The sequence below is a fragment of the Lethenteron reissneri genome, unplaced genomic scaffold, assembly GCF_015708825.2.
Source record: "Lethenteron reissneri isolate LAM-NWPU_2019-01 unplaced genomic scaffold, ASM1570882v1 scaffold_1640, whole genome shotgun sequence".
Taxonomy (NCBI): Eukaryota; Metazoa; Chordata; class Hyperoartia; order Petromyzontiformes; family Petromyzontidae; genus Lethenteron; species Lethenteron reissneri.
In genome coordinates, this window is record NW_026891378.1 from 183,804 (window position 1) to 189,700 (window position 5,897).

The 5,897-nt window shown below is 59.3% G+C and overlaps 1 long non-coding RNA gene across 1 annotated transcript in view; it reads right to left on the reverse strand.

The window, feature by feature from the left end:
- Window positions 1-3,027, reverse strand: part of LOC133339051 (uncharacterized) — a 107,001-nt gene extending 103,974 nt beyond the window's left edge. The window contains exon 1 of the long non-coding RNA XR_009754676.1: window positions 2,959-3,027. This is a non-coding gene — a long non-coding RNA (uncharacterized LOC133339051). The remainder of the gene's footprint in view (window positions 1-2,958) is intronic.
- Between the last annotated feature and the right edge of the window lie 2,870 nt (window positions 3,028-5,897).

Genomic DNA, 5,897 nt, shown 5'->3' on the forward strand with positions numbered 1-5,897 from the left:
CCACTACTACCACCACTAATACCACTGCTACTACTACCACCACCAACCACCACATGACCAATCATTTCTTGGTTAACAACATCAACAAACACCGCGGCTGTCTCTGTGTGTCTGTGTGTCTGGTCTGTGTGTGTGTGTCTGTGTGTGTGTGTGGGGAGCGGTAGTGTAGCGGTTAGCGCGCTGCGCTATGAACCTGGCGACCCGGGTTCGATTCCCGCTCACGGCTAACACCAGTGACGATTATCTGAACCGGTCCTGGGCCTCCCCTAGGTCGACTCAGCCTTAAATGAGTACCTGGTGCGGTGTGTAAACATCGCCACTAGGGAGACAAAGGCGGTCGGGCGTGGTGCTGGCCACCCACCCCCTCGTGTACCGTTCCGGCCTTCATAGGTGCTCGCTAACAGCACTTGCCCCTACAGTCTGTTCAGGCTATACGGGGGATCTTTGTCTTTGTGTGTGTTACTATTACCATCATTATAGGAAAAAACGGTGATCCAATCTCCGACCCCCAGGAACAGGTTTGCAGATTTGCTGAGCATTTCTGTGAGGTCCTGGGGGAGGGAAATTCTCTCAGCCAGGAAAACATCATGGCACAAAGTGGTGATAACCCTGCTGAGGCTGCGGTGCCTCAAATATTGGAAGAGGTCACCCCCTGTGAGTGGCTGGCTGAGGTGCCAGCTGTTGAGGAAGTACTGAGGGCGATCCGGAGTCTGAGACCAGGGAAGGCACCGGGCAGAGATGATCTCCCAAGCGAAATGCTGAGGGAGGGTGGCGTTTGTGCACAGACTGCCCTATATGACATCATAACAACAGTCTGGACCACTGGACGGGTTCCGCAGGACTGGAAGGATGCCCTGGTGGTCCCCCTCTTTAAGAAGGGGGACCGTACCGACTGTAACAACTACAGGGGCATCTCACTCCTCAGTGTGCCGGGTAAGGTCCTGGCAAGGATTATTCAACATCGCCTTGCTAGGCACGGTGAGGAGAGGCTTGCGGAGCCCCAATGCGGTTTCAGGAAAAAGCGGTCCTGCACAGATGCCATATTTTCTGTCCGTCTGCTACAGCAGAGGTGTAGGGAATTCCAAAAAGACCTACATCTCTGCTTTATTGACCTGGTCAAGGCCTATGATACCATCAGTAGGACTGGGCTCTGGGTTGTTCTTCGTGCTTTCGGAGTCCCTGACCCTCTGCTCACGATCATTAAAGACCTTCATGATGGTGAGCGGGCCCGGGTAAAACTACGTGGCCGGGAGTCGGAGCCTTTCCCTGTACACCTTGGGGTGCGACAGGGATGTCCTCTGGCTCCCACATTATTTAACATCTATTTTGACCGCGTAGTTCGTGAAGCCTTCAATAGCTGTACCGGGGGAATTTCCATTTGGTACAGATATAATGGGAGGCTGATCGATGCCCGGGTGCGATCAAGGGATGGCTCCCTATTGGTCAACCACGTTATGTATGCCGATGATTTGGTAATAGCTGCTCATTCAGAAGAGGAGTTGGAGACGCTGCTGCTGAGACTGGAGCGTGCCACTAAAAGGTGGGGCCTTACCATCAGCCCCACCAAAACTAAGCACCTGCCTGGGTATTTTGTACCATCGGACACTCCACCCCCACAACTCCCAATTGGTGATGGGGCAGTTGTGGAGAGAGTGGAGAGTTTCCCATACCTGGGCAGTGTGCTTATGACCGGCTCCAGTTTATCAGCAGAGGTCTCACTCCGAATCAGTCGAGCGGCAATATCTTTTCATCGGTTGCGTAACGCTGTGTGGAAGCTACCTGGTCTGTCGCTCCGCACGAAGCTTCAGGTCTTCTCGGCCACGGTCATTCCCTCCCTTCTCTACGCTTGCGAAACGTGGACCCCCCTGGTGGAGCATCTTCGCCGGTTGGAAACATTTAGGCTGGCCTGCCTACGATCCATCTTGGGTTTAACCAGGCTGGATTGTGTGAGGAGCTCACAAATCCTTGAAAGATCTGGGCAAAGTCCCATCAGTGAGCTCCTCCGGCAGGCAAGGCTGCGTTGGCTGGGTCATGTAGCCCGCATGCCCAGCCACCGCATGCCTAAACAGCTTTTGTTCGGCCCGATCGAGGGGGCTAGACGGGCGCGGCACGGGCTGGAGAAGAGATGGAGTGATGTGGTACAGGAGGACGTGGAGCTGAGTGGACTTGCCGATGACCGGTAACAGCGGTGTCAAGATCGGCCTCAGTGGAGGAGGCTCGTGAAGGACGCTACTGGGCAGTTGGAGGCAGTCGCCCTCCAACAACAACGGAGGGCGGAGGAGCGACGCTCACAACAACGAGCGGAGCGCCGGGTGGCTAAAGCACAGCAAGTTGGTACAGTAGGGGGCACAGGTGGTGCATCAGCCAGTCATCTAGGTCATCTCGGTCAGTCGACCCGTGGCACCTGGGTCTGCCCCGTGACCTCTTGCCAGCGGGCGTTCGACACTTCACGTGGCCTCAAGGTGCACTTGGCCTGGCACAAGATTCGTGGTGACGTCACCGCCACTTAGTGGCGAATGGCGGTTGTTGTTGTGTGTGTTAATGTGTGTGTGTGGGGAGCGGTAGTGTAGTGGTTAGCGCTACGCTGCGCCATGAACCTGCCGACACGAGTTCGAGTCCCACTCACAGCCAACATCAGTGACAATTATCTGAACCGGTCCCGGGCCTCCCCTAGATCGACTCAGCCTCAAATGAGTACCTGGTGCGGTGTGTAAACATCGCCACTGGGGAGACAAAGGCGGCCGGGCGTGGTGCTGGCCACCCACCCCCTCGTGTGCCACAGTGCCGGTAGCCTTCATAGGTGCTCGCTAACAGCACTTGCCCCTACAGTCTGGCACAGGCTATACGGGGGATTTTTGTCTTTGTGTGTGAGTGACACAGCAGTCAACCCATGGCACCTGCAGGGTCTGTCCCGTGACCTCGTGCACCTAGCCTGGTACAGCAGTCAACCCATGGCACCTGCTGGGTCTGTCCCGTGACCTCCTCCTCATGCACCTAGCCTGGCACAGCAGTCAACCCATGGCACCTGCTGGATCTGTCCCGTGACCTCCTGCACCTAGCCTGGCACAGCAGTCAACCCATGGCATCCGCTGGGTCTGTCCCGTGACCTCCTCCTCATGCACCTAGCCTGGCACAGCAGTCAACCCGTGACACCTGCTGGATATATCACGTGACCTCCTCGTGCACCTAGCCTGGCACAGCAGTCAACCCATGGCACCTGGTAGATCTGTCCCGTGACCTCGTGCACCTAGCCTGGCACAGCAGTCAACCCTTGGCCCCTGCTGGATCTGTCCCGTGACCTCCTGCACCTAGCCTGGCACAGCAGTCAACCCATGGCACCTGCAGGGTCTGTCCCCTGACCTCCTCCTGCACCTAGCCTGGCACAGCAGTCAACCCATGGCACCTGCAGGGTCTGTCCCGTAACCTCCTCCTCATGCACCTCGCCTGGCACAGCAGTCAACCCATGGCACCTGCAGGGTCTGTCCCGTGACCTCCTCCTCATGCACCTAGCCTGGCACAGCAGTTAACCCATGGCACCTGCAGGGTCTGTCACGTGACCTCCTTCTGCACCTAGCCTGGCACAGCAGTCAACCCATGGCACCTGCTGGGTCTGTCCCGTGACCTCATGCACCTAGCCTGGCACAGCAGTCAACCCACGTCACCTGCTGGGTCTGTCCCGTGACCTCCTTCTCATGCACCCAGCCTGGCACAGCAGTCAACCCATGGCACCTGCTGGGTCTGTCCCGTGACCTCCTCCTCATGCACCTAGCCTGGCACAGCAGTCAACCCATGGCACCCGCTGGGTCTGTCCCGTGACCTCCTCCTCGTGCACCTAGCCTGGCACAGCAGTCAACCCACGACACCTGCTGGGTCTGTCCCGTGACCTCCTCCTCCTGCACCTAGCCTGGCACAGCAGTCAACCCATGGCACCTGCTGGGTCTGTCCCGTGACCTCCTCCTCATGCACCTAGCCTGGCACAGCAGTCAACCCATGGCACCCGCTGGGTCTGTCCCGTGACCTTCTCCTCGTGCACCTAGCCTGGCACAGCAGTCAACCCATGGCACCTGCAGGGTCTGTCCCGTGACCTCCTCCTCCTGCACATAGCCTGGCACAGCAGTCAACCCATGGCACCTGCAGGGTCTGTCACATGACCTCCTTCTCCTGCACCTAGCCTGGCACAGCAGTCAACCCATGGCACCTGCTGGGTCTGTCCCGTGACCTCATGCACCTAGCCTGGCACAGCAGTCAACCCATAGCACCTGCTAGGTCTGTCCCGTGACCTCCTCCTGCACCTAGTCTGGCACAGCAGTCAACCCTTGGCACCTGCTGGATCTGTCCCGTAACCTCCTGCACCTAGCCTGGCACAGCAGTCAACCCATGGCACCTGCAGGGTCTGTCCCGTGACCTCCTCCTGCACCTAGTCTGGCACAGCAGTCAACCCATGGCACCTGCTGGGTCTGTCCCGTGACCTCCTCCTGCACCTAGCCTGGCACAGCAGTCAACCCATGGCACCTGCTGGGTCTGTCCCGTGACCTCATGCACCCAGCCTGGCACAGCAGTCAACCCGTGACACCTGCTGGGTCTGTCCCGTGACCTCCTGCACCTAGCCTGGCACAGCAGTCAACCCATGGCACCTGCTGGGTCTGTCCCGTGACCTCCTGCACCTAGCCTGGCACAGCAGTCAACCCATGGCACCTGCTGGATCTGTCCGTTGACCTCCTGCACCTAGCCTGGCACAGCAGTCAACCCATGGCACCTGCTGGATCTGTCCCGTGACCTCCTCCTCCTGCACCTAGCCTGGCACAGCAGTCAACCCTTGGCACCTGCTGGATCTGTCCGTTGACCTCCTGCACCTAGCCTGGCACAGCAGTCAACCCATGGCACCTGCAGGGTCTGTCCCGTGACCTCCTCCTGCACCTAGTCTGGCACAGCAGTCAACCCATGGCACCTGCTGGGTCTGTCCCGTGACCTCCTCCTGCACCTAGCCTGGCACAGCAGTCAACCCATGGCACCTGCTGGGTCTGTCCCGTGACCTCATGCACCTAGCCTGGCACAGCAGTCAACCCATGGCACCTGCTGGGTCTGTCCCGTGACCTCCTCCTGCACCTAGCCTGGCACAGCAGTCAACCCATGGCACCTGCTGGGTCTGTCCCGTGACCTCCTCCTGCACCTAGCCTGGCACAGCAGTCAACCCGTGACACCTGCTGGGTCTGTCCCGTGACCTCCTGCACCTAGCCTGGCACAGCAGTCAACCCATGGCACCTGCTGGGTCTGTCCCGTGACCTCCTGCACCTAGCCTGGCACAGCAGTCAACCCATGGCACCTGCTGGATCTGTCCGTTGACCTCCTGCACATAGCCTGGCACAGCAGTCAACCCGTGACACCTGCTGGGTCTGTCCCGTGACCTCCTCCTCCTGCACCTAGCCTGGCACAGCAGTAAACCCATGGCACCTGCTGGATCTGTCCGTTGACCTCATGCACCTAGCCTGGCACAGCAGTCAACCCGTGACACCTGCTGGGTCTGTCCCGTGACCTCCTCCTCCTGCACCTAGCCTGGCACAGCAGTCAACCCACGGCGCCTGCTGGGTCTGTCCCGTGACCTCATGCACCTAGCCTGGCACAGGAGTCAACCCGTGACACCTGGAGGGTCTGTCCCGTGACCTCCTCCTCCTGCACCTAGCCTGGCACAGCAGTCAACCCATGGCATCCGCTGGGTCTGTCCCGTGACCTCCTCCTCGTGCACCTAGCCTGGCACAGCAGTCAACCCATGGCACCTGCTGGGTCTGTCCCGTGACCTCCTCCTCGTGCACCTAGCCTGGCACAGCAGTCAACCCACGTCACCTGCTGGGTCTGTCCCGTGACCTCCTCCTCGTGCACCTAGCCTGGCACAGCAGTCA